The following is a 27,659-nucleotide window of genomic DNA, read 5'->3' on the forward strand; positions in this document are numbered from 1 at the left end:
TGCCAGTTCTGAGTACTGGTACTCAGGCCTCAAGGTACTGCCAAGCAAAATTATTCCACCTGCTTCTTGGCTATAAGCACCTAGTCACCAAAGTCCAGCAAAACTTTGTTTAAGGAATAAAAAATAATTGTGGTGCCGCACTGATTCCCAGCAAGTGATGTTCGTGTCACAGGATGAATTGGTGAATGAAAAAAAGCCCAGGAGTAGCTGCATGCCTCAATTGGCCTTTTTATATAGGAGGTACTGTTTTGCTTGCTCACTGGAAGATGAGGGAAGCTCTCCTGTGTCGGTCCTGGCCTGTTTGGTTTAAGTCAGTGCCCCTGAGCTTAGGGTGGGAAGGAGCAGCTGGAGAGTGTTAGGCTCTGCTCCAATTATTATTTTCAGAGAGCCAGTGCTAAAGCTGGATGTTTTATTGGCTTACTTGATAAGTTGTCATTTTACAGGGTTTCTTTCCCAACCCCCATCCTGGAGGTAATGAATTACCCGTGCATTTGAGTAGTTTATCCCTAGATAATTCTAACTTTTAGTCATTGTTTCACACTTACTTCTTTTTTCCAGTTTATCAGTCATGCCCAACCCCAGCTTTTAGATGAATTTCTAATCATGCAGCTATCAAGATACAAAGTCTTCTAAATCAATGGTGACAAATTTAATCCATCCAAACCTCTGCTTCCAGTGGCCAGCCAATCTTCCTTAAACAAACTTACTGGGGAAGAAATGCGGATCGTTAGGTTCTTAAGCTCTCCTTCCTTGGGCGTCAGTGAATTCTGAAATACGTCTGTACATCTGCACATTAGGCAATATAGTGCTTACTTGGGGTCTGTCACAACTAATTTGGAGGAATTTTGCTTGCTACTACAGTTGTATGGCAGCCTGGAAGTTATTTAGTCTTACAGACTTGGAACCGCACTGTTACTAATAGAGTTGCCCCTGAGCGGCTTGTTAGCAGGGCTGTAGGCATGCACTACCCTGGTTACACAGGGCATGAGTGCTCCAAGCTTGGTTACACCCAGCGGTGTCCAGCAGGAGTGGAAGTGGTGGTCTGGACAGCGAGATGCTTCTGAGAGCTCCAGCTCGCTCTCTGTAGCACCTAGAATTTCCCTGGCTCATAGAAGCTTTGCAGGGAGAAAACATGCTTAAGACATCATGCCCCTTTTATAAGGGGGTACATATCTTAAAGCAAAATTCTTTTGTTTATCTTCGTATTTAATTTGCTGGTTCAGCACAGACCGTGCTGGTGCATCCTGTTTATATTCAGCTCTGTTTTAAATATCCAGCTTAATTCAAAGAACATTGTAACTGTGGATGCTTGTAATAAAAATTATTTTCATACTCTTTTCCACAAAATAATCCTTGGGTTTGGAGGTTGCCAGCTTGCAGTAACTTGGAGGCTTTTTCTAACATGCAGAAATTTTTGGGAAAAAAAAAATCTCAGAGTTTTATTTATGTTCTACAAGTCTTAATAATAAGAGCATTAATTTTTTAAAATCTCTCCAAGCAATTTCCCCAGAAACTTCCCTGTCCAAAATTTTTTTGTTAAAGCACGTGTGCATGTGCTCTCTACCAAAATCCTAAAGGAATCTTTTGATGTTACCATGAGCTAGGACCATAAATTAGATTAGATGAAAAAAGCTAGGTTGACATATTTCATTACAAAAATGAAAGATGCTTTGGAAAAAAACAGAAAAAGGAGCCAATATTTCTTCTGGATAAGGCCTCAGCATGCGGATGAGAACAGCAAATGAGTTTAGTATTGAAGCCACGTACATCAAAGCCAAGTTGACTGAGAAACTCTCTGGCCTAACCTACAGTTGTTGTCTTTGCTGTTATTAAATGTTACGTGGTGTTGTGTAGCTAAGACACCAGGTTATTTTTCCAATGTAGAGTTTTATAAATCTGATGAAAATGGTCTTGGCTTCGCAAACCCCTTGATCTTTGCGTTAAGCCTGCATGACTTAAGTGGTCTGCGGACCTCTGGCTGGTGTGAATTTCACTCTTACAGAGCAAAGGTGCAGAGCCATAGAAAGTGGAGGCACCAGCTCGAGTAGAAAATGACCTCAGGGTCCTGGGCTTGTAAGTTAAAGAATATGGAATGGAGCATTTCTCTAAGACAAATATTTTCTTTTGACTATTCTAGTTGATGCTATTTGTAGGGGGAGAAGGCTCTCTTCAGAAAGAGCTGAGACCAAGCAGATATCTCCATTGTCTTCTAACTTATGTAAGACCATAAAAGTTTTGAGGAAAGCTATTTTTTTGAAATGGAAAAAAAAAAATAGTTTCAGGATTGTATTTTGAGTTCTCTGCCACTAGGACCTAACATAGAGCTAGGACAAAGGTTTGAAATTTGGAAAAATGATCTGCCCTCTCCTTTCTGCATCAGGGTCCAGGATTAAAAGACCTTTGTTTTCCAAGATCCATTCAACTTGAATTTCTGGTTCTTTTGGAGGTGGGGTGAGGAACAGAGCCTGAGTTTCAAGAACATTCATTGGTTGCAATACTGTAGTGCTCGGCTCTTCCCAGACCGCTAAAATCATTGTAAGTAATTGGGTTAAAGTCAACATTTATCATACTTAGCCTAGATCTAATCGTTCTTTCCAGAATTGTTTGCTGAATTGCTTGACATGTCTAACCTTATCAGCCCCGTTAACTTCTTATCCCCATTTGACAAATTTGATCTCTGTCTTTCCTGCAAGGAGAGAGAGAGGCATCATTAGACGCTTCTGTTACTTGGTGTGCATATAGCTGACAGACCTCCCGGAAACTTTCATAAGGGTGCTTGCAGCTGCTGGAGAAGATTTAAAGGGCTTCAGATTTAATGGGGATGAAAACTAGGTTTTCTTGTCAGGAGAATTTGCTCATTTACTCAGTTTTATCCGGTACCAGTGTTTGAATTTTGCTGTTTTGAAAGCAGAATTAGAAGGTCTACTAAAGCTCACAGTGAGATATTAGCAGTCAGAGATTGCTAAAATAAGCAAAGGCAAAGGGTATCTATTATATTGTGCCTGGCACAATTCATATCATGGTATCTTGCTTGACATCATTTCCTCTAAGCTTATAAAATCACTCTTGGCTCTAGTTATTTTCTGAGTGTGACTGAACCACTTCAAAGGAAAACACAATTTGGTGCCTGGGTTGCACCCTGGCGACCTGACTTTTCTCTCCCTTACACCATTGTATACTGAGAGTGACAGCACCAAATCAAATGGAGTCACAGGGCCATGAAACTAAAGTCAACAAGAAGAAAATTCAGTCTGTACTCTATATCATATGCTGAATTAAGGCTATCTTTGCTATGAGAAGTTTTCTTGAAAAGGAGAGTGTGGAGAGAAAATCTCTCCTAGTGAACTACATCTATTTTATAGTTGGATTTTTTTCCCTTCGCCCTGGCCTTCTGTATCCCTTCCTGTTGGTATTTCAGAGAGTTTGCAGGCACATGCTGAAGAGCTAATGTCATCTGCAATTGGGAGAAGTTGAATCTCCCCCTGCTGTGTGTCTGCATGCATAATTTTACATCCTTTTTGCATAATTTATGTTCTGATGCATCATACCCTCTTTTGCCACCCTGACTTGCAGTGTGCTCAGCACGGCTCAGTGAGTTAGAGGTTTTTCTGTTGCCCTCAGACAGAAAGGAGGCTAAGGCACGCACTCTTGTGTCAGAGACCTTTCAAGAATGTCTTCCCTTGTGTTGGGTACAATGGTCAATAAGTGATTTATCTGCTATGCTGGCAGTTGCAACTTTAACTTTTTATGTGCTTCAGTCTGCTTAAAGAGACAAGGGTTTGTATATTTATTTGATTTTCAAAAGGGACGTTTGCCAAGATGTGACTATTTCTCCTCATATCACTTGTTCACAATGCGACTCTGCCTCAGAGGTGGAGCTCAAGGCCCTGGGGACCTACGCTAATGGCACTCATCACTTCCATCCCTCAGTGAAGTACTTAGGCATCCGCTTTCCAAGACATACTTGAGCAGCCTAGTGAATGTGCATGTATGTAGTCCAGAATATATATACTCAAATTTAAACTTTAAATCACAAATTTAAAATTAAATCTCACATTTTAAACCTTAACTTTAGGACTTTAGGGCTTTAAATTACAACACTGTGCTGGGCCTTACTAGTTTGCTGATGACAACCTTCTTACTCATGCTGTGGCAGGGCTCAGGCAGAGCCAAAGGTGTTTCCTCTGTGGAGGTATGTGAAGGGGAGAGAGGCTCAAGAGTCTCTTCTCTTGCTGCCTCAAGGAGGCCAGAATAGTGAATCCAGTATGTGCCTGTCTGGCTGCCATCCAGCTGCTCTTCGGAAGCTGACTGTCCCTGTGGAGCATGCCCAGGACTGCGCTATGTCTCCTTTTACGTTTTTAAATTGACAAGTCTTGCTGGCGGTGGCCAGACTAGAACTACCTAATTCTGATGCAGCTGCCAACTATAGCGAGCTGCCCAGAGACTCCAAAGGGCAGAATCCGCTTTGGTAATGCAGCTGTTCTCCCCAGCCTTCTGGACCTGCCCAACAGCACTTATGACACTTGTGTTTGGAAGGGACGCAGCAAGCACTGTCTCATGCTGGTTTTTGGAGATCTTGCAGCCTTAAGGTGAGTAACAAGTTGTTCCACTGAAGTCAGCTAGAGCGAAGTGGCATAAAACTACAGCAGGGATCAGGCAGTCTTTCTAACCTGGTGGCAATTCATAGGATGAAAGGAATGAGAGCAAGGAGGAACTACCCATTGAGTAAACGCAGCATTTTTGCAGGAGAGTAAAAACTCAGGATTTTCCAGTGCACTGCATTCAGACCTACATCTCTCTCTTTCCTTTGGTCTGGACCCTTCTTCATTTTAGTATCTGAACTGCTGCTTTTAGGAGCTGGGTAAAGTCCGTTTTGCAAAAATGCTCTTCCAGATTGGCTAGCAAGGAGCTAAGGATGCAATGTAAGGGGAGGAAGAGAGAGCTATTGAATCTGATTGCTAGTGTCCCTCTCTGTAGGAATATGCTGGTATCCTATGAGACATGTGGTGCCAAAGGAAGGAGGAGGATTAGGAGGACCAAGCAGTGATAGAGATCTCCATGCATCTCGGGATGCTCTCCTTCTGTTATGCCCTTCTATCTCTTTCTGCTCTCTTCTTAATGACATGAAGGCATTAGATGTTTTGTCTTATAAGCAGAAGAATTAAAACATTCAGCGGTATAGAGCCATGTTAACTTGTTTGTTAGCTACCTATCTGGATGATCCCCAGAGGACTGGGAGACAGAGCTGAAGAAAGAGACTTTGTGTTCAGGACACACAGGAGGTTGTCTCCATTTTGCCTTCTCTAATATTGATGGATGTTTGTAGCTGTGGCCTGGTCATCCAAAAGTTACATTTACAAAGGGCAGATCTGACTCTTAGACCCAGGAAGGCTTTGGAAAAAACTGCATCAACATACTTAGCTGCTGTGGCTGTACAGATGTATGGATCTCCACAGCTGGAACTGAGCTAGAATTCTCCTAGAAATGCTTAGAGCGCTTCCCTGGGGGCAGATATCCCCTCTGCTTTCATTGTGGTGTGCAGGGGGAGAGGCATGTGATTACAGGTCTAACAGCTTTAATTAAATACAGGGTCCATTCATTCATGTGTACTGCTATTAGACAAAGACTTTAGCTCATTCTCGTCTGTCACTAAGTGTGAAGTTTGCTTTTGCAGGGTCTTGGCTCCTGGGTAGCTGGACACCACTGTGGCCAGCAATTTGGAGCAAGTTGCTGCAATCATTATATATCATACAGGATTAATCTAGCAGGTGGTTATCAATCAGATACAGGGCTGCTATATTGCATGACACAGGGTGGGCACACAAACGTCACAACACTGTCCGTGTCAGTGCAGAGTTTCTTTCCATTTACCTGATCCTCTCCTGGCAAATCAGGATAAATTTTCAACGAGAATAACCCAGGTGTGGAGTGCCTGCTGGCAGCACTGCAGTTGGGTTCCTATCTCTACTTTTGAGGCAATCTCATTAAAAATAGAGCCTCCTTACCAAAGAGTCATCAGAATGCTTCAAGCTCTTCTGGGTCCTCGTGAGCTGTGCTCTGTTAGCTCCAAATATTTTTTTTGAACGGTATTTTCTTTCAAGCTGCTTTTCAGCTGGAGTGACTTGAAAAACAGGAAAAATTACCATGGAACCTTCTCTCTCTCTGGTTGAAAAAGTTTGCAATTCAAAATGTTTTGACCAGCTTTGCTTTCAGAAAAAAGTCACCAAATATAGATGTGCTCTCTTCAGTATAAGAAAAGTAAAAGGATGCAGTGCTTTGACAGCGATCAGTCTGCTGATTGCTGCGTGTACCAAGTGTCAGGATGAGATTGATGGCCTTAGAATGTAGATCCAGTGAGGCAGGAAGAGTGCCTTCCTTTGCTTTTTTACAGAGAAATGTGCATATTGTCTGTGCTGAGCAAATGCTGAATAATAATGAGTGACTGTAGCTAGCGCCAATGCTGAGGGAAGCAAGACCTTGCCAGTCAGCCTTGGGTTAGGAGCAGTCATGATTACCCAGCTCGGCTTGAGCCAGTGACCCAAACATTTTGCCTAAACTCCGTAGTCTTTTGTTCCCAATTATTTTGAGGCCCAGGAAGATACACTGTTTTCTGTGGAACTTCTGTGAAATGGATATTTTTACATCCAAAATCTGTACAATGTTAAGATGTGGGTGCTTTTTTTTCCCCCTTTTTCCCTGAGAACAAATTTTGGCCAAAAAATTTCAGCTAGGCTTGTGTTGAGGGGGGCACTTTTTCCACTAAAACCAGCAAATAAGCTCTCCTCCTTATTCCAAATCTTCTTTGTTTTGAAGAGGAGGAAGTGTGACATGATTTTGACTGTTCAACTTCTGAGAATCAGAAAAGGAAGGGTCCTTGTGAAGCCGCCTTCCCTGCCTTAAGTATGCTTGGATTTTTCCCAGCCTGTTTGAATCCTGCTGTTTTGTCTATATAAGACAGCAGTGCCAGTGTGGCTCATCTCAGAGGAAGTGACCAGGGTAAGGAAGTTCTAATTTCTGCCTCTCGGATCAATCTCGTTTTAGACTTCTTTGAGAAGTGTATCTGCTACAGTTTATATTCCCAGAACCAGGCAGGAGCAGGTAGAGGAAGAGGATTGGGGATTCTGCCTAAAGTGGCTGGAAACTCTTGATTGTACCCAACAGAAATGATTCCCTGACTACTTCTGCAGTCCTGCTCCCTACTTAAAGCAAGGGTTTGTCCTTGGTGACTACCACCAAGTAGAGACCTGGAAGTCTGACCTTAGATAATTGAACAGCTCTGAGTGTTTCATGGTAATTTGGAGTTTTCTTTATCAGCTCTTTCATTTTGGAAACATGACAGAATCCCAGAAATATAAGGCTGCTGTGCCCAGTGGGGAGGAGAGGTTTGTAACTACAATGTGGTGGCAGGTGGTTTCTGGCAGCAGGGGTTTTTTTCATGTTTGTGATTTTGGACAGGTTCATGGCTGCTATTTGTAAAATCCTCTTCTCATTAAGTTAAAGCACTTCAGAATTTCAAGGCCTGCCTCCTTTTTCTGGTTTCCCTTATTTCTTTTTCTCCCCTGCCACCTCCTGTTTAATCATCTCTGCTCTGTGCTGAATGAGCCCTGTTGCTGTTGCCTGCACCTGGTTGTTGCAACTGTTACCAGCTTCTCTGTACAGCAGCCTCGAGGAGAACAAGCTGTAGGAACCAGCTGAAGTGATGTTTTGCTCACTGTCCAACCTGGCTCACGTAGCTCTGCTTTGGGGAGTTGCTGGTGATGCTTTCTACACCCTGCTTAGCTGGTACATCAGGGCTTTTTTGCTGCTTTGACTCCTGGGGTAGGCTGCTCTGAGAGTCTCCCAACTTGGGCAGAACAGGCTGTGCTTGCAGATCTGTTGGGCGCTGTGTTTTCAGAAAGGAAAAACAGCAGAGAGAAGACACCTCTCTGACAAATACAAAGTCACACTTAGAGCTTGCTTTCCCATCTTGTGTTTTAGGAGTTTGGGTCCCTGTTGAAGTCTGAAAATATGAGAGAACTCAGGGTTATTTTGTCCTAAAGAAAATGTGCATAAAAAGCAGTACTTGGAAATAAATTTGTAAGAACAAAATTTCTTAAGGGAAGGTGAATTATACTCTCCCTCCCTTGTTTGCTACTGTTTCTGCTGGACTAGAAAGACAAATTAAACTGAGATTTGACTGCTAGAACTGTGATGGGAGGAAATGAGAAGACCCTCTGATCCCAAATGCTTAATAGAGAAACATTTGCCAGAAATGCCAAATGGGATTTATTTGTCAAGTCCTAGATAGAGGCCAGCAGGGTCTGCAAGCAAACAAAGGAAAGATGTACAGTACTATAAACTTGGATTCAACATATTCACTGTTAATCCTTCTTTTACCTACCTAATATAAATGTTATTAACCTGAATGCAAAAGAACCTACTGGGAAGTTAAGTATCATGTGATGGGGATTATTACATTTTGAAAAGAATTTGTGCTGGTGATTGCAACATAATATAATGTATTAGGTGCCTCTTCAGATCTTCTCTAGAGCGGTAAAGGAGCATTGATGACCCTGTGTGATGGGGGTTGGGGAACTTGTTTTTGATGTTTTAATACAAAGCTGGAAATGAGAGTTCAGAGTTATTAATGACACATACTTTTTTTATTATTCATTTTTCTGTCTTAAAGAGACCAAGAGGGAGTTGGTGGGTAGAGAGGTGAGAAACAAATTATTAGCTTCTTCTAATTTGCACTGCAGATTAATCTGGGGGAATGAGGCTGGTAGTTTCTAAGCCTCTTGTATATTGCTTAGGTGAACTTTTTAACTTGATCTCTCCTTTTGCTTATTTCCAACCAAAAAGCTTACCACTTACGGATTTAAAAGGTCTTAAGGTCAAGCAGAAAGCAGAAGCTGATTTATTGTGCAAGTATCCTTAGCAGGCATTTTGGCCAATACTGTATGAAAGTTATTTTAAAGTTATTCTATTTTTTTCTTCCATTGAGCATCTGAAGAGATTAGGTTTTTTATATGCCTGCTCCACATGCCTCTTGCTCTTTTTGTAGTACTTGAGAAGGTTCTCAGTACAAGAATGATGTTTCTGATTGTTTCCGAGTAAATGTCCAGCTTGGGTGGGAGGGGGGGCAATTCCAGTACTATTTTGTGCTGACCTCAGTGTTCACGTTTTTCTTTTCTTGCCTATCAAACAGGAGAGTCTTGTGGCTATCAGGAGTGGAGGGGCAGATCTGAGCAAGGTTGTGCCATGTGAGGGAATGGAAAATGATAGCTGTTACAATACAGCACCAAGTGAGGGCTCTGGCTGGGGGAACTGTGTTAGATATTTAGAGATGCATCTTTAATGGAGACACAAAACAGAGATTCTGACCACTTTTGAACACTAGAGATCCCCTAACACATGTTGCAACAGCTAGGACCTTAGCCAGGGTATCCAAGGTATTAGTCTGCCTGCATTCCTCCTGCAGCCTCAATTAATTATGAGGTTCTCTTTAACTTCTGGTCGGAAGCGTTCTGCAGTAGTGTTACATGATGTTAACCAGCTGCCACCTACTGCTTCCATCGATACTTTATAAATACTGTGCAAAGGACTTGAAAGCAAGTCCTCTTGCTTGTAAGTGCAAGCTCTGCTCCTGCTGATCACTTACTCCCTGAGCACTCGCTCTATGAAAAGGATGACAAGATCCTGTATGTACTGGTAGCAAATACAAATGCTGCAGCAAGCAAAAGCTTTAGTATGCTTCAAGGGGAAAACTGTTGCTTATAGTGTTTCATCCTTTACCAACTAAAATACGAACACAGGTCAGCAATGAGAAATATAAGCAGTTTCAGTGAGAACAGCTGTACTGAAATGCATCCGATGGCATTTTCTTTGGCAAGGTTTACAGGGAAAGTAAATTTTATCTTTTATTAGGCCTGTCGATGTTGTTGGGGGAGGCAACCTTTTAAACATACAAATGTGATTTCTCATGTCTGAAATAGAAACATCAGCCTTCAAAACTAAATAAATACATGTTGAGAACACTTTCCCTGATTTTAGCTGAGTTATGTTAATCACTTAGACCATTTGCTGGAGAAAATGTAGTTGTGCAGCAGGTTAGGGGTACGTTAGTGGGAAGGAGAGATAATAAAGTTGTTAGTCTATTTAGGACAGAGTCAAGTGAAGATTTTAAAACTCTTAGGGAGCTGAGTTTCTTCACTGCTTGTTTTTCATAGTGGTGTTACAGTTCCTTTTTAAAAGTATGAAAGATTTTTTAAGATACATGTGTCCCGCAAGGCCCCCAAAACCTGACATAGCGGCTCAGTATCCTCAAGACAACAAGTTACTCAGAATGTCAGAAGGATGAGGCTGGGAGCTTTCTCTTCTGCTCCTGCTTTCTGAGCTGGGAGAGTTAGAGGTATTGAGGGCAGATTCTCCCAGGCCTCTGCAGGTGGGGGATGTGTGACAGTTATGCTGCAACTTTTTGTGGGGAAGCAGGGAAAGAAATAAGAATAGAGTTAATGCAAGTCATCTGAGAAGTGTGGCTAGTTCCTCATGGCAAGCTGGCTAAGCATTCAAGCCTGGCTGCATCTTTCCTTTTTAAACATGCTGTGAAACATTGGAAAATCATTTGAATGTCATTGTGATACGCCAGCATTTCCTCAGAAGGAGCTGTCTGTTTGTTTAAAAAAAACCCAAAGGAGGTACTTGTTGTTCTGGGATCACCTTTGATTGGTGACCCAAACAGGGGAAGATAGTGTCCAGGGAAAGTGTGTCACACGAGTGTGGCTGAGTACAAGCAGAAATGTGATTAATCTTTACTAGGCAACCATGGAGAGCCATTTCCAAATTGTTGGACTCTACACTTAATGTGTAGTATATTTGTGACCCCTCTCCTGTCCTTTTCAGTACCTTCTCTCTCTCTCTCTCAATTCCAAAGACATTAGTCTTGTTTGAATGCTTCATTATGCTACACAGATGTGCTAATGCAGGGTGTAATCTACCCTTGTTGCAGCATTTACTGCCAGTGAATCTCATGCAGGCCAGGAGAGGTACAATTAAAAGGAAAAGCAGTATTTAGCAAAGACAGTCTGCTTAGGCTGTCCTGCTGTTTTTCTGGAGTTATCAAGTTACACCTGAGAGCAAGTTCTTAATCTGGTCTTGTGCCAGATCTGAAACAAACAGTAGAAGTTTTTGTAAAGTATACAGGCAGTATGCTAAGTCTCATGGCTGCTACATTTCCCCAAAAGTGTAATTTATGGAAGGTTATAGAGATGAGATGTTGCATTGCTGAGGTGCAGCAAGGAGGGAGTTGTAAACCTTTTAGGAGGGGGCAGCTGATGGAATCATGAAAGAATGAAGATACATGACTCTGAAGAATAACAAACACCTCAAACAGTTGTTCCTCCCTTCTGCTGTTCTGGTTTCCAAAATATAGCCAGGTTGGTCGTTCAGTCAATTTGATTAGTGCTTCCCCAACCATGCACCCCAGGGCTCTAATTCTAGGTCAAGAGAAAGGGAATAAAGGTTTCTGCATGAAACAAAGCATGTGACTTACCTCTCTCCAGTGTTATGCCAGTGGAAGAAATGGTAAAGCAAATGAAACTCAAAGCAATGAGAGTAAGAGAGCCCTAAAATTGTTCTCAGATGTTGCAAAACAGTAACATTGGCTCCTTGCATTTTATTACTGAGGTCAAGAAAACCTGATGCTTTTACAAGATGTGTGGGTCCAGCAATTCTCTTCTCCAGAATAAGACCTTCTAAAAATGGGTTTCCTGTTGCTCCCGGATTAGATCTTGTCGCATTTGCACAGGGCCAGCTGTACTCATGTCCCATAACCTGCTGTTTTCCTCATGAACTGGGAGGCTCGGGGAGTGCAGTTTCCATCAGTAATTGCTTCTGTGGACCTGGGGGACTGAGGGTTCCTGGCAGCTGCTTGCTGCCTCTACATGCAGTACTGTGGGAAATGCAGCAAATAATTGACCTAACTTCGCTGTGTGGAAGGGGAGTAGGGTCACTTACCTTCTTCTCCTGATCATCATGTCCAGGTTGGGATCCCAGTCCTGCAACTCTTAGAGGCTTCTTGGAGAATCCAGTCCTATGAAGGTTTCTTTTCAGTCTGGAAATAGTTGCAAATCAGGCAGCTTTGAATTTTTAAAGCATAAAAGAGAGTTCTGGTGTGTAGAATTGAAGGTGTCATTGCTCTTCTACAAAACAAACGAATGAAATTATGACTTGGTGTGACCATCCATGTGAATGAGATTGAGTAATGGCATTACTACATTAAAGTACAGATTCACTGATGTCCAGTTTTGCTCAAACTTGGTGAGAGCAAATCAGACTACTTGGCCATTAAGTTTCATCATTTTGCCTCCATCACTTAATAATGGCTGATGCCTTTGGGATCAGCAGAAATGTAACTAAAAATATTAGCCTAATACACCTGATCAGTTACAGAATATAATACATGAAAGAAAATGTCTCTTCAACTCCTGATATAATTATTTTTGTCTCAACATGATGAATCATAAATGTTCTTGTGATAGCCACATGAATAATTTGTAACAATTTTAAAATATAATTTTCTATGTAAGTTCTTCTGTTGACAAATTGTCTCTAAATAGCTTATCGACTTCTCAATTGCATGAGTTATTTGAAATTATACATAGATTGTTTCTTGGTTTGATGATTGTTTACAAGCAATTCCTTGTTAGTATTCAATAGCTGGTATTCAAGTGTTCAGCTTCCAGCTGCACAATTCAGTTTAGATTTTGACATACAGGTCACACAACAGTATTTCTGCTCCTTGACTAAATGTGTATAGTTCATAGGATCTAGCTTCTTGCACGAATATTTGCATTGAATTACAAAATTCTTATTCTGTAGCCTCTCCTCCGTATTTGTTTAAAAAAAAATTGTTTCAGTTCCTGCTGGTAATCTCATTTACAAGAATATTTATGGAAATATTAATACACAGTGGACATTACCATAAATTTGCTCTAAAGCTTCAGTTATTCACTCAGGTGCTTTTTTTAATTTAACTGTATTTGCCCTTCTTCTTACTATGTTATTAAAATATTAATCTTTATCATACTTATTTTTCCCCTGTTATTTTCCCAGTGCTTATTTTCACAGTGAAAATAAGCAATTATATGAAAAAGATCTACATGTGTATTGTCAGTAGATATAAGCATTTCCTGTGAAAGCTGCATTTAGTGACCTCCGTTGTCAGTTCTGGCTGCCCTCTGCCTTACTTGTGTTCTTCTATCTGATTTTAAGAGATTTCTCGTGTGATGTGTTCTTAGAACCCCACTGTTCTCTTCAAAATTGCAATCCTGTGAATAGAAGATCAATAGATAAATAAAATCCAGCACACTTTTAACTGGACAAGCCAGAGCCACCAAATGAACAGTAGCTAGTCCCTCTCCTACATACTAATCTTTGGTATGTTGTTTTACATTTCCCTTTCTCCCTTGCCCTCCCCCAGTGTCCCTACCCCTACTCCAGAAAGGGTAAGATGCTAGTGTGTTTGGAGACATTTCAGTCCAAGGATTGCATTGGAAAGCTGAGGATCTCTTGCAGAGGACATCTTGGAAATTCTCTTATACATTTCTAAAACAACAGTGAGAAAAATGTTCTCTTGCTGTTTAGAGATAAAGGAAAAATGCCCTTGAAGAACTGAAGTGTCCAAAACACAAAATTTCCTTTCTGTTTCTTGGCACGTGGATCCTTTTGAAAACGCTGCTCTGTTTTCTTTGCATATTCAAATAATCATACTGCAAGGCATTGTGAATCTAGCCTCTCTGGATTATGTTTGTTGTGTTGCCCTACAGCTTTCATTGGTCCCTGGGGCCCAGTATTGTGTGTGTTACAGATGAATGTTTAATATCTGCCTTGAAGAACTACTTGTCTGGCTTGAATCTTCTGGTTGCAGTACTTTGGAAATAGCCATATGTGGAGAAGGGCCCTACTGAGTATTATCTGAGTACTCAGAGGAGCTCTTGCATCTTGTGGCTGTTTTTAGCGAGGGCTTTCTTGTTGTATTGGTTGACAGTTCATTTGGAAAACAAAAGCCAGGTGAGGAGATAACACCAATTGTTTTGTTAGACTTTCTTCTTTTTCAGTTAACTCCTGGTACAGAACCTCTGCTGACTGACCATGAGCTGCGGGGGCAGAAAGGCTGAAGGAGATCTGACTCACCTGTCCCTAGATAATAGCAGGACACTATGCCAGCCATTCAAAGGAGGTATTGAGGAAGAAAAGCTAATGATGGACCAAAATATTTCTCCACCAGTCTTGGTCTTGAGGCTAGACAGTGGATGAGTGCGAATGTGGGAAGGAGGCCACTGGGTCTAGACCCTTGTCCCATAACATTGCTCTTCTCGTTTTTTTCTGCTATGATAGCTGGTTCCTGGATCTTGTCTGTCCTTTTCACCCGCCTTTCATTTAAATGCAACTGTTTGACGTTGTAGCCAGAATGTAGGATTGGGCTGAATGCTTTAGCAACATGTATTGTATCCCTGAAGCTCTGGCAAATTCACTGTGAGGCATGCTTAGGTGGGGGATATGCACACTACACCTCTCAGTCTTGAGACTGAGTTGTTGTGCTTTAGAAGGAGCATTTGACACTTTGCCTGGGTGGACTGAAGCTGAATTAGTGCTAAGAAACCTCTCAAAGGGTTAAACCATTCAGTACCACTTGGGCTACATGTGTGCAAAAGAGCAAGGTTTGCGAAGGCTTCAGCCTTTCTCTCAGTTGCTGGGCTGACTTCCTATGTGCCAGAAAATATTTTTCAGCTGGTGGAAATTACTTCTTTATGATCCCAGCTTGAACTGTCCGCAGACTGCCACATCTTGCCAACTGGTAGCCAGACATTAGAGCCAACTTAAGTAATCATGGGTTATAAGCAGCAGCTTTCACCAGGTGAGCCAGAGGGGACAACGGTTGCCCCCCTAGAGGAGCTCTCTTTGGCTTACTGCATCGAGGAGACACTTTCTGAAGGCCTTTCCAACACCTAGCTCCATCCAGGATGGGATATAGCCGTATAAAGTAGGTAATTCTCTCTTAGTGGCTATGCCATAACTGTGCTGATACTGCTGGGAGCATTTTTATGTGTTTGTGTGCCTGAGAGTCCAAAGCAAATAATTCAACAGAGTTTTTGTGCAGCTGATAGTTCTCTCGTCTGGTTTGCTGAGTGCAATCCCTGCCTAATTAGCCTGGATTCTGCCTCCTCTAGGCCCTTGTGGAATGGTTCAGTCTAAAGCTAAGTGCTCATAAAAGCTCCTGTGGTTGATCTTAAGGCTAACAGGCTCATTTTAGTTCACGCCCTTTCTTAGTCAAAGTCTTTTATAGCTAATGTTGGTCTCCTCTTTTTTTTTTTTCCAGTCTCACTTTTTCTAGCCTGATGCAAAATGCTCAAGTGCAGGTGTGCCATTTATTGAAATGCTGAAAAAAAGTTGAAGTTGAAATAAAAAATAAAAGAGGGAAAGGTCAGGCAAAGGTAAGGCCATGCTCATTTTCCAGAAATATCCTTGCCGGCTGCTCTGTAATAGCAAAACAGAATGCACAGCCTTGACTGTCAGGAGTAGCCCCTACAATAGCAAAGAGCATGTGCAGTCCCGTTGTCGGGAGCAAACCTGAGAATTAGAAACTCTCGCTATTGCACAGCCTTATGTAAAGTTGCATTTTGGCTTCCACAGCCTATTACATGCCCAGACACTGAGAGCGATGTAGACAGTAAAATCAGGCATGTGTTTTATTTTGGAAACCTTTTAAAAATTGTCAGGTAAATTAGGAAGACAAAAGTGCCACTTTTTCAGGATATCTGAAGTTTGGGGGATTGCTTGAGGTTTTTGCACTTCACTTGAAATACTTCACGGGGCCAGGTTTTCAGAAAGTGCTAAAGCATAGTTTTGGATGCCTGGCCTGAGATATTTTTATAGATGGATCCTCAGAACACTGACTGCTTCTGAAAACACTGTCCTTCACAGTGAAGCTTTTCAACATGCATCCGTTTTGGACTTCTGTTGCAGCCCAAGGGAGTTTTGTTCTCAATTTCAAAGGAATAGTCATTTCCCTTGATTGTCCATCCTCCTGTTGTGTTCAGCAGACTCAGAAGTGCTCCTTCCCTAACTGGCTAACAGAATCCTCCAAAAATATTCTCTGACAGTTTAGTGCTTTTACCATTGAAAACATCTTTTCACATTTTAATAACTGTATGAAAAAGAGAGGAAGCAATGCTCCTTTGCTGATGTGCTGTGACAGTGAGACAGAGAACTTGCTTTCTGAAGCCTCCAGTGGGGCAGCGTCCTATTTCTCAGGTTTTGGGAAGTCCTTTGGGAACTGGCTTTGTCCAGCATTGGTGCAGAACCTCTGGAGTGTTTTGTTCTGCCTACACCCTGTAATAACAACAGTTCTTAAACTAAACTGCCCAACTAGTTCCATGCTTGGGACTTCCATTACACTGTCCTGCTTTCGATTACTAGTTGTTTAAAGCTGTTGAATGAGAGGGACAGAACAGAAAACTAGTGGGATGAATTGGGGAAAAAAGGGGCTGACAAAAAACGATTGCAAATAGGGAATGTGCTCTAATAATGAAAGCTGGCACGAGTCCTCAAGAGCACCATCATGAGAAAATATCCAGCAAGAAATAAATAGCCTTCTTCTCCCCGGTCAATCCTTTCTGATGTACTGTAATTTTACTGAATGCCACGCAGCCCAAAACTGCTTTAAGGTGCTTGTACAACTGAGCCTTAGCTCAGGAAAAAGTTACTTTGCTAATACATTTACTAGTAGTTGTGTCTCGTCTGGACCAATGAAAAGTCTCAATGTTTTTTAGATTTGCTCTTTCCTGAAGGATTGATGATCAGAAGTTATTTCATTTTTTTTAAGCAAACAAGGGAGTAAAAAGGGGAGAAAAAAAACCCATAGCCCTTAAAGTATCATAAATTTCTATTTTTATTTAATGGGAGAAGAAAAAAGAATGGATGTACCGCTGTGCCTCTTGTTAACATAGGGGGCTTCCTTATCTTCTGCTACTGTTTGTTTGGCTAACTCTGTACATTCTTCATCCCTTCTGCTTATTGACTTTCTCAAATGGCTGTCTGTGATGAATAGGTGCGTATCTGTTGGGCAGACAGAGCAAACCCTTTTAAGGCCTTTCAGATTTATGTTGGTAGGAATATTTACATTCTTGCTTCTGATTCTTGGTACTTGAAAATGCAGTAGCTATTTCTGTAGGACTCAACTCTTCATCTATTACAGTTTACTCCCATGAGCAGGCCTTCTGCACAGTGATAGTGTTAACTCCTGATCAAGTCAGTTAAATTAGACTTCCACGTGCTAAGTGTCTTCCCTGGCTCCTGTGTTCCTTATACCTTCATGTGCCCCTGTGCCTTGAAAAATCATCTTTCTTTTCCCTTTGTGCTTTACAATCTCATTTCATGTGCTGGTACCAAGATTTGTTAGTCTGAAGGGGTAAAAAAATTGTGGTGAAACCTTTGAGGCATGTGCAAGATGTTTGGAACATAATAAAAAGGCCAAGACACTCAGTATGTAATAGCTTTGTTACTGTGGTCAGAAGGATTTAGACTGAGTTGCAGGCACTGGAATGGAATTTCACAAGCTTTTACTCTTCATTTCAAGAGGATAATGGAGCAGCATTGCATATCCTTTTCCATTAATGGCTAGCTATGGCTTTCTCCCTGGCCTTTACCATTTGATTATTGGTTTTTGTGTGCTTTTCCCACTTGAAATATTATTGCTATGTCCTTTAAAATTATTATGTCTTTAAAGAAAAACAATCAGGTTTTAAGAGGTGTGGTTTGTTTTGGGAGGAAAAAAATCTGGAGTTTGTTTAAAGAAAAGGGATCTGAAGAAGATACAAACCAGAGATATCAGCTATGCAGAGCTAATGATGCATTCCAAAAGAGAGTTGAAGAGCTATACAAGTCTGTAGAATGCTCCATTTTATATTAGCTTTTTTCACTTAGAAATCTTTTGAAGCACCGAAATCTCATGCATATATATTATATATAAACATGTAATATCTAAGAGGATATTTAGATCAAAACTACACGAAGAAGCCTATGGACCTCTCATGGAGCAAGCAAATGGCACTAGTTCTGTAGGTAGGAATCAAAACCTTTCTAAAATAACCTCTCTACCAATAGATACTTGAGTTGCTAGCAATATACCCCCATCTTTGCTGCGTATACGGTGCATGCTGCCTTGAACATCTGTTTTCTTTCCACCATTGGATGTTTTTGAATTCTGGGAACATCCTGCCCAAAGGTGTCAGTGTGCTATTAATAATGTAAATGCTTTTGTTAGGCAACCTGCTCCCTCAGAGTAGGTAATTTAATCCTATGGCTCAGGAAGTGCCATCAGTTTCTTTTTCCGATATATTTAGGGCATGGAGGGCATTTGGATTAATGAAAGGCAGAGATGGTGGGAAAATATTCTGTTATCCTTACCCTTTGGTAAGCCTGGGTAATTAGTGAAACCTTTGCAAGAAGTATCTTTCATTTCAGTGTAATTGCGAAATAATTATCTCATCTGGTAGGGATATTAACTGTGTTGATTGATAACGCACAGGTAATATATGAAACCTGTACTTTAAAAGTGCATGTACTAGCATGGGTCTAATTGAGCTGGTCAGTGGAATGCCCCCCAATTAGTTATATTAAAACCCCACATGAAGCAGAGCAAATATCAGCATTTGCTGTTCATTTTGAAGAGGAGAAATTGGCCTCTTTGGGGCAGTTTTTAGTTGGCAGCTGAGAATTCTTTGTACTCAGATGTGACTGAATCCCTAAGCCTCCCACTGGAAATGAGAAGCACATCTTAGCCTACTGTCAGGTTTAAGTGCCCTGTTGTTCCAGCTAAAGGCTGGAGTTAAAAAAAAAAAAAAAAAAAAAAAAATTAAATGAAAAAGCAAAAAAGGCATGCCACCTTCTGGTCCCAAATGGTGTAGTCAAGTATGCAGGCGACGATTGTGATTTTGGATCCCTGGTGAAGGTTTGTGTGCTGGCCATTGGCTGTGTGTGGAGCCATCCCAGGTCAGCTCCTGGTGATTTCTCGTAAAGTTAGTTATATCTTACAGGAGAAGGAAATTCAGAGCTGTCTTAGTGAGAAGTGATCTTCTGACCATTGCTTTATTTGACGAGGGAAACCAGAATAGGTTGTGGACTTGACTTTTGAGGATGAACTTTACAAGCTGTAAAGGAAATAGCTTTCAGGGAAAGACATGAGAATGAAAACGGAAGAAGGAATGATCTCAAAACTAGTGGAATAGGTTTCAGCCTGAAGACATTCTCTTCCCAGTTATGTCGCTGGTTTCCTGTCTGATTTTTCCTATATCTCTTTGGATTTCTGTTTCCCATCTGTAACAAGGGAAATATTAGTATTTCCTTTTTCCTGCTTTTTGTCAGCTTGGGCAGCAAGCTCTGTGGGCAGGGAGCTCTTTCATACTGTGCACAGTAAAAAGCTTTATTCTGTGGGCCTCGTGAGACAGTTGTGGTACAGATAGTAACAAGAAGAGAGGAAGATGTCTGTGGGCACCTTTTTGGAAGGTTGCCAGCAGTTTACTTTTTTTTTTTTTTTTTTTTTAGGAACTCCTTTACTTTAGTAGCCAGGGGAAGCTAATGTATTTCTGAAATGTAGCTTTTAGTAGCTTGACACAGCTCAGAAGATGACTCTCATTTGTAGCAATTCCCTATTGCAGTGGCTACCACTAATGTGTCACTGCTTGCCATTCTTGTCATTGAACCAAAATCATGTTGTTTTTCCATTGCATGGGATAGGAAGTAATCTGCATTATTTTGGTAGAACTGAATAATAATTGTAAGCATTAATGGTAAACAGCCAGTAGTGTTGGTGGAGAGGTAGTAGGGTAAAGGAAGGGAATTTGGTCAGTATCTGACCATGTCATTTGATGTGCACCTGGACACGAGCTGGCTGTTGAATGTTGAATAAAGATTTCCCCACAGACACTTCCTAACACAGGTTTCAGAGATGCGCCAAATCAACCTGGGGCGTTGGACGTTATGACCTACAGTCTCCCTGGGCATAATTTCTGTGGGAAAGAGTTATTCTGCTAGATAGGTATGTACCTTTCATTTTCAGGCATCTTGTCAATATTGTTTTCAGCAGGGCAAGCTGCGGTTTGCGCAGGGTCTGGCCTGTAACTGGAGCTGCATCTGGTGCTCCTGGGAATGCCAAGCCTTGCATCTGATGTGGAATGACAATGAGCCCATATAAAGCTGTTAAAGTCTGCGTGAAGTTTTTTTATTCCTTGTTACCAACCTGATAGAAAGATAATTCCTCAGCTGCTGTTCCAACCTGTGGGATTTTTATCCACTTAATTAATTTTCTTTCTTGTTAAAGAAGACCTCTTTTTATGCACAAGGAGCTGTGCTTGACTTGCTTTTGAGGGACTCTTCTCATGTCTATATCAAAGGCATCGAGGCCCCAGAAGCTGGAGTGTGAGCCCTAGGGGCAGCGTGACTGTGGAGGCTAAACTTGGAAGCTTTGCTTTGTGTGCTGATGGTGAACTCCTGGCAGGGAGCCAAGTCTACGCATCTGAGGGCACCCTTCTTCCCTTCCTGGCTCCCCCCTTTTGCCATCCCTCAGCAATAAAACAAAAACTGGTGACATGACCAAAGGGTGCCAAGCTGCATGCCAAATGCCTGCTGAGGGTTAAGGATGCCAGCCTACACCACCCTCTCCAACCTTTCAGCATGTCAGTGAGCTGTCTGTGTAGATAAATACACATATCAAACAATAAGCAGATGCCTTAACATGCACCGTTTCAGCTACGATGTTCCTTTCTGGTGCAACTCATCTCAGCATCTGTCAAGTTAATGCCAACTCCACAGCTCCCTTTCAGTTGTGTTTAATGTACAAAGATTTGTGTTGTGGTAAGTGTAAAATATAATGAGGAATTGGCTTGTTTTACATCTATTTTGGTGTTACTTGTGATTTATAAAATGTTAAATGTGAACACTTCTGTGTTCCTCCCCATCTCTGTGTCAGTATATAGTGCAGTATATAGTGTTCCTTATGCTTGATTAAGTGGCTTTATACAAGCATGTGTATGATTGTAGAAGTATACAGGGATGGAAAAAAAATAAGTCCTTTGCAAAAAATACCACCATTGGTGCCCCGCAGTGAACAGATACTGAAGCGGGGAGGAAGCTTTGGTCAGAGTTGTATTAAAAGAAAATAAAACCCTTATTTCAGATGAGTGTTGTATTTGCTAAATCAAACCCAAATCAGGAGCCACAGAAGCTAAAGCCTCAGGAGTGTATTTTAGAGCAGTGTTGTAGACACCCAAGAACTGCTGTGCTGGGTCAGATCTTCTCTAAACCAGGGTCTTATCTCCAACAGTAGCCAGTAGCAATTAGAGAAAATATAAAACCAGGGCAACTAATCGGGAGAATTTCTGCTTTAAGCTTTTGTTTGTTTTTGTTTTCATATTAAAAATGTATTGAGCTCAGATGACCCACAGTCCACTTGGTCTCCTATTCTCTTGAAAATTTACCTGTGGGGGTTAAAGGAGTGGGAGTATGAAGAGAAGAGAAAGCTGCTCCTTTCTCCCCTCTTTGGTTGGGTCTCATGACCCTACCACCCCATCTGTCCTTCTGCATTAGTCTTGGAGAAGCTCCCTGTTTGTTACTTTCCTTATTTGCTTTTCACACATGCTGCTGCTTTTCTTCCAGTCAGACATAAAGGAATCAGGTTAATTAAAAAAAAAATCAGGTTGTTTACACAGGTGACAAGTCTTGAAGACAGCTCTGTGTCAGGCTTTTCTGAGGTCTGCTGAGAGAAAGAAGGATATTCCTGGTGCTTGAGACTGTCTGAATTGGATTAGACATAACTAAGGGGGGGGGGGGGGGGAAGGAAAGGCATGATCCTCCACTGGAGAGGAGGATTTAGATGACCTAAGATATCTTCTGTTTCTTAATGTTCCTTGAATACACATGATTGAAATCTCTTATCTGAGCACATATACACACAAGACAAAATATAATATTAGCGACCCTAAATATATTAGAGCTCTCCGCTTCTGATTAGAGTGGTACATCAGCTGAAATAGTAACAGGGAATGGATGCATTTTGCTTACAAGGGCAGCACTCTTCTGTAATGGAAAAGGAAAATTGGTACTAAAAATGCCATTGAATCAAAATTTTGATGACTCATGGCAATTTGTGCACCTGCCTGTGTTACCTTCCATCTCATGGTTTCAGAGCACTTTACAAATCTGAATAAATTAATCTCCTGCCCACCCCTCATCCCCCACCCAAAGACTGGGAATTTCTGTCCAGTACTGCACCTCTGAAGGGCTATGACTGAGTTCAATGGGTTAGATTTCTATTAGGCAGCAGACACTTCTATCTGTGCAAAAGTATGGACATGTGTGTTTTCTACATGCAAGCCTTTGCACCTCCCAAATGCTTGCCCTTCCCCTTTAAAGAAACCAGAATGTGTCCGGTATGCATGTGTTTGAAACATGCTGTATTGGGTAGAGCAGAGAAGAAGCTTGCAAACAAACACAGGCAGCAGGAGAAGCTCAGCTGAAAATGTGTGAATCCACTGGGGACACAGGCAAGGAGAACCTCTGCTTGAGTACGTGTTTGGAGGGCTCCTGTTCTGCTCACTAGACGACACTGCTCCTCCAGTGCATGTAAAGTGAATGTTGCAGGGTGCTACTAGGCTGTGTGTGTGTCAGACTGGATTCAGTATACAGTGCCCCTGTGTCAGACTGAGCCCCTTTCTTTCCCTGGGGATGTGTGAAATAGCACTTCTCTGGACGAGAGCAGGGAGCTGCTGGCAGGGGGCTAACGCCAGCATACGTGCCAGCGATTTCCTCTCATGTGGCCTTCTGTGACACTAGCACTGCCCAGCCTGTTAGCGGTGGTGTATTCTGCTGGATAGCCAAGTAAACACTAGACCAGCTTCGTATGACTGGCTCCTCCAGAAAGCAGGGAAGGGAAGGGAGGCTTGAGGTGTTTGGTTGCTGCCCTGCCTTGGTGTCTTACAGGACTGCTGGATGGAGTTGCTGAAAGACCCTTGTCCCCCAGCTTTTCTTTTTGACCCTGGAGGAGTTAATTCAGCTCTGTGATGCAGAGAAGGGAGTGATACTCCAGATATGCATGTGGACAGTTGGCTTTGGATTCAGGATGCTGGAGGGGCTGGGCATGGGGGAGGTTTTCAGTTATTTATTTTTAAAAAGAGAGAAAAGAAGCAAGGTAAACTGGGAAGGATAGGAGAGAAGCAATGCTATGAAATAATTTGTGTGGCGCCAGCTTCATATCTGAATTGGAGCTGTCAGAGGGAATGAGATCCAGACTCGGTGCTGCTCTCTGGAGAGGAGCAGTTACGGAGATATTGTTCTGTTAAGTGCTGGCTCCTCCTCTCTCTGCCCAGGGTCTGGCTGACTTCTGCAAGGGAGGAACTGACCAGATCTGCCATGATCCATCTTCCCTTCCCACTGGCCTTTCCTGCCTTTCTCCAGGCTCTGATTTATGTTCTTTTGCTTGCTCACTGCTTTCACCACGTGAGCTTCTCCCTTCTGCTCCCTGCCTATTTCAGTATCTTTATCCCACCTTTACCTGCCCCTCAGCTCCATCACCTTGCCCTGTTTTCCATCCTCAGCCTTTTTGGCTCCCTTCACTCAGCATACAGACGTGCTGCAACATCTACACAGTAACGAACACGTGTGCATATTTGCTGCATACAATACAGGATATGTGTACATATATGTTTTAAATATTTAACTACCTCTGTTTTTTTATCCACTTCTCCATCCTTTTCTGGTCTAGAACTTACCTTTGAGGGACTCAGAATCTCCTTCTAGTGTTCCTTTCCTCTCCTGTTTTTCCTCAGGACTCTTTTCTTAAAGTCTTTTTCTTTCTGTTCTGTAGCTAGTGCCTAAGTGACTCATTTACTTAGGGGGTTCACCTTTCTTTTCCTGTACGGTCTCCCTCCCTCCTTCTGGACTGTTCGACGCCTGACACTGACAATTCAAGTTGTACTGTGGCTAGAAAGGAACTCTTTATCAGTCCTCCAAAGCTCCCACTATGTTTTTGGTCTTCTCCCACCCCATTTTCCCAGAGGACAGCAGGCCTCGGCAATCCCAGTTTTGCAGTCTGACGTATTTTGCACCAAATTGTGCCTCTTCCTTACTATGTATTGAAAATCCGGTCCTTTCTGTTTCAGTGCCTCTACCCGGGATTGAAACCTTTTCCTTTCTGGGTACCCCAACCTGCTGGGGAGTCAGGGAACCCTTGTCCACAGATTTACTAGCCTAATAATGCTCTGCCACGTGCATGGAGGTTGCTATACAGCTAGAGCGGTAGGAGAAGATGCAGAGCAACTCTGTTGCTCCTCTGTTGTTCTTCTAGAAATCTTCCTGTTCCTCCTTCTGCCTTCTGGTCAAGTTGCTTTTCTGGCCAGTCTAAATAGACTGGAAAGTGAAGAGGAAGATTTTGCCTTCAGTCCAGGCCTGGCTAGAGTCTTCAGGGCTTCTGCCAGCTACTTCCCCAACCTCATTCAGGTGTGCAAGAAACAGCTGGTCTTCACCTGTGCAAGCAGAAGTGACTAAAGCCAGGTCACAAGCTTCTCAGGCCCAGTGTTCAGGTATGCATATTTGCATGTTTTGTCTTATGTATTTGTCTTTGTCGTTTCTGACAGGTTGACCAGACAGGACCACTGTGTCAGGGACCAGAACCAAGGATCCTGACTGATGCACATTTAGTACATCCTGACTTCTAGAGAAGAGCAAGTATTTCTCTGAAGACCTGTCCCCTCAAAGTGGCACAGAGGTAAGGCAGACAGCACAGCTAATGCTCCAGACTGCTGATGCTGGGCTATGGCCTTGCTATGTCTTGCTGCAGACTGCTCACATGGTTGAGTCAAATATAGGCAAATAGTGTGGGAGGGTATGATGAAAAAGGAAAATGTTACATATAAGATATTAGTAAAGAAATACTTAGACATTCTGAAATAATTTCATTTTGAAAATTATCTTAATTTTGAGAGAAAGCTTATTAAGAAAAGGAAGAAAGAAGTATATATGGGGGAAAGGAGTGAAAGAAAACATTCAGGTTTTGATTGGACAAGATCTTTCAGGTCAACCAAAAGTGAACAAAAACAAACAGAAAAGCCTTGTAGCTCTAATTGCAATGACTCATGGAAACCAGATCTAGAAAAGATGAGGCCCTTAGTCCAAACCCTTAATCCCCTACTAGTATGTGACATTGTTCCCTGCAGTGTGTACCAGTCCTGTTTTAAATGATGGGATTTTCCGTCATCCCCTTGGGATACTGTTCCACAGCCTAATAGAATTAATCTGCTTGCTTCTCTTTCAACCCCTGACCACTGCAGATGCAATTAGTAGTAGGCGACGGGCGGATTCTGTTTCCTATGCTGTATTATGAAAGCTTAGGGCTGTGTTGTGTTAAACCAGACATCAGTTGCAAGCTTGTATGCATGAGTGTAACTTATCTGTCAGTGCTCATTACAGCCCCATAAATGTCTCTGAACTACAGGTTCTCAGACTCGCAGGAGCTTTTTTGCAATCTTAATTCAGGATCTGATAAGGCACAGAATAATGTATTTGAATGCCTGTGAGAAAGATAGTATGATTGAAAACTAAAGCAGAATGCAAAGTCATATGCTGCTTTTGCCAGAGACTCTCTTGAGGCAATTTGGTTCTCTGTTTCAGGAATATTCCCTGGCCTCATTTTTGGCTTCTCTCATCGACAAGCTAGTGGGAACTGTATGAAATAATAGTTTTTCGCTCATACATATCGTGTGGCTGGAGGTACCACTGCATCTCTCCATCTGTGGATTTCAGGACTTTTAGATGAATGGTTTGGGCTTCTGCTGATATTTACTGAGAGGCTCTAGTCAAATAAGTAGATGAATGTAAAGTCAAACAGGAGCTGGAAAATCATAGCTGGTCTTATTTGGTCTGTGTCTCCACATCTGTCCTGACCTCTGTCCTCTGTCCTTGCTGACCAGTGAAACAGTCTTCCCTGGTGCTGGGTCCAGTCTAGTTCTTGCTCATCCAGCAGAGAAAGGGGCTCTGAGTATTGCCTTCTGGAAATTTTTCATTGCCTCATTATGTCGGTCCTAGCAGACTGATGGTTAGTATTTATTTTCAGTTTCCTATTCCTAGTTCTTGCACCTTCTCCTCTTCTCCAGCTGTGCAGGAAAAGTAAATGACAGAGCTGAATTTCCTTCTGAGACATTTCACCCATATTGCTTCATAAATCTGGGGAAGTTTTAGTAGTGAGAGCTGTCATTCAGTTTCTAAAGCACATGGATGGAGTTAGGACCTGTTTAAACGTGGAAGCTATTGTAACAGCTGATTTTACAAACTCTGATTCTACTAACTAACACTTGAATTGATCCATTTCCAAAAACGAGTTAAAAAACCCCATCCTAATACAAGAAGCTATTGCAAAACAATTGCTGTTGGGTGTCTGGATGAAGCTGCAGAATGAGGCAGGGGCAGGCTGGGCCTGAACAACTCCTCAAGTGCCACCTTCCACATAGGCTGTGAAGTTTGCAAATAAATCCCTGACTCTAATGTGCCATAGCTCTTCTGGAGTATTTCCTCAAATAGAAAGCCTAAATATGAACTTAGCCACTAGTTCTGTGATTCATTATCAAGGTAAGTTAATTAAGCCCATTAAAATTTGTCTAGATTGCCTGTTTTATCAGATGAGTATTTCCTAACCCCTGAAGATCAAGTTGCAAAGCTTTGATGTGTTAGATGAATCCAGTGCTAATTTACCCATTATTTTTAATCAGCTGAAATTCTTTTCCAGCTTGCTGCTTTGCTGGTTCACATGGGTTTTTAGCATACTTTAAAGGATGCGGAAGTGGTGACTGAAGCAAGGGGTAATGATCTGTAGAGCTTAGATCATCTGCAGCTTGTGTTCCCCTTCCTTGCTTTGCCTGGCAGGCTTTATTCCAGTGTCAGTGTCAGTAAACCCAAGGCAGAAAGGTATGGTTTCTCCTGCACTCTTCCCTTTTTCTTTCCCCTGAAAGTTCATCTTGCTGCTGACTACTTAAAAGCAGTGCACTGGCTGGGGTGCTGTGAAATAAAAGGCATGCTTTAAATACAGATGCTGGTGATAGTCCTTTCAAAAGCTGCATTTCTCAAGCTGGGAGCTATTGACCCCTTTCAGTGCAGTCACAAAGAAAACCAAGAGGAAATGGAGGGTGAGGGCCAGCAGGGAATATATATACATAATTTTTTTTCCCCCAAGTCGTGGTCTTACTCCACCCCCTGCCAGGCTGGCTATTGTTTGAGACTCCACACGGGATACCAGTTGCCATATAAGGAAAATGGCATTGTGCTACATTCTTTCTAAAAATTGATTTTCTACAGTTGCCTTTTTTCTTGCTGAAAGTTGTTCTGGTTTTGTGTGAGATCTGGACATGAGGAAAGCAGCAGCCTCCAAAATGCGTGTGTACAGTCTTGGTCTGCTCAAAAGATTTCACTTTGGCTATTTATCATAGTTCAGGTGATTAGGCTAAGCAGCGGCAGCAGCAAGTGAGGTTCGGCTATTATGCTAGGAGCAAAGGATGTTGCTGTGAATTTTCCTGCATCTTGTGCTCAGTAATAATCCTCCTTACCTTTTGATTTTTCTTGCTTAAGAATATGATCAG

General features: G+C 42.1%; 1 protein-coding gene across 1 annotated transcript in view; it reads left to right on the forward strand.

Annotated features, from left to right (window-relative positions):
- Positions 1-27,659, forward strand: part of TSPAN18 (tetraspanin 18) — a 125,948-nt gene that overhangs the window by 39,171 nt on the left and 59,118 nt on the right. The window contains exon 2 of the mRNA XM_067296324.1: positions 24,669-24,799. The gene's annotated coding sequence lies outside the window, so the exon portion shown is untranslated. The remainder of the gene's footprint in view (positions 1-24,668; positions 24,800-27,659) is intronic.

Source organism: Apteryx mantelli, chromosome 4 (assembly GCF_036417845.1).
Source record: "Apteryx mantelli isolate bAptMan1 chromosome 4, bAptMan1.hap1, whole genome shotgun sequence".
Taxonomy (NCBI): Eukaryota; Metazoa; Chordata; class Aves; order Apterygiformes; family Apterygidae; genus Apteryx; species Apteryx mantelli.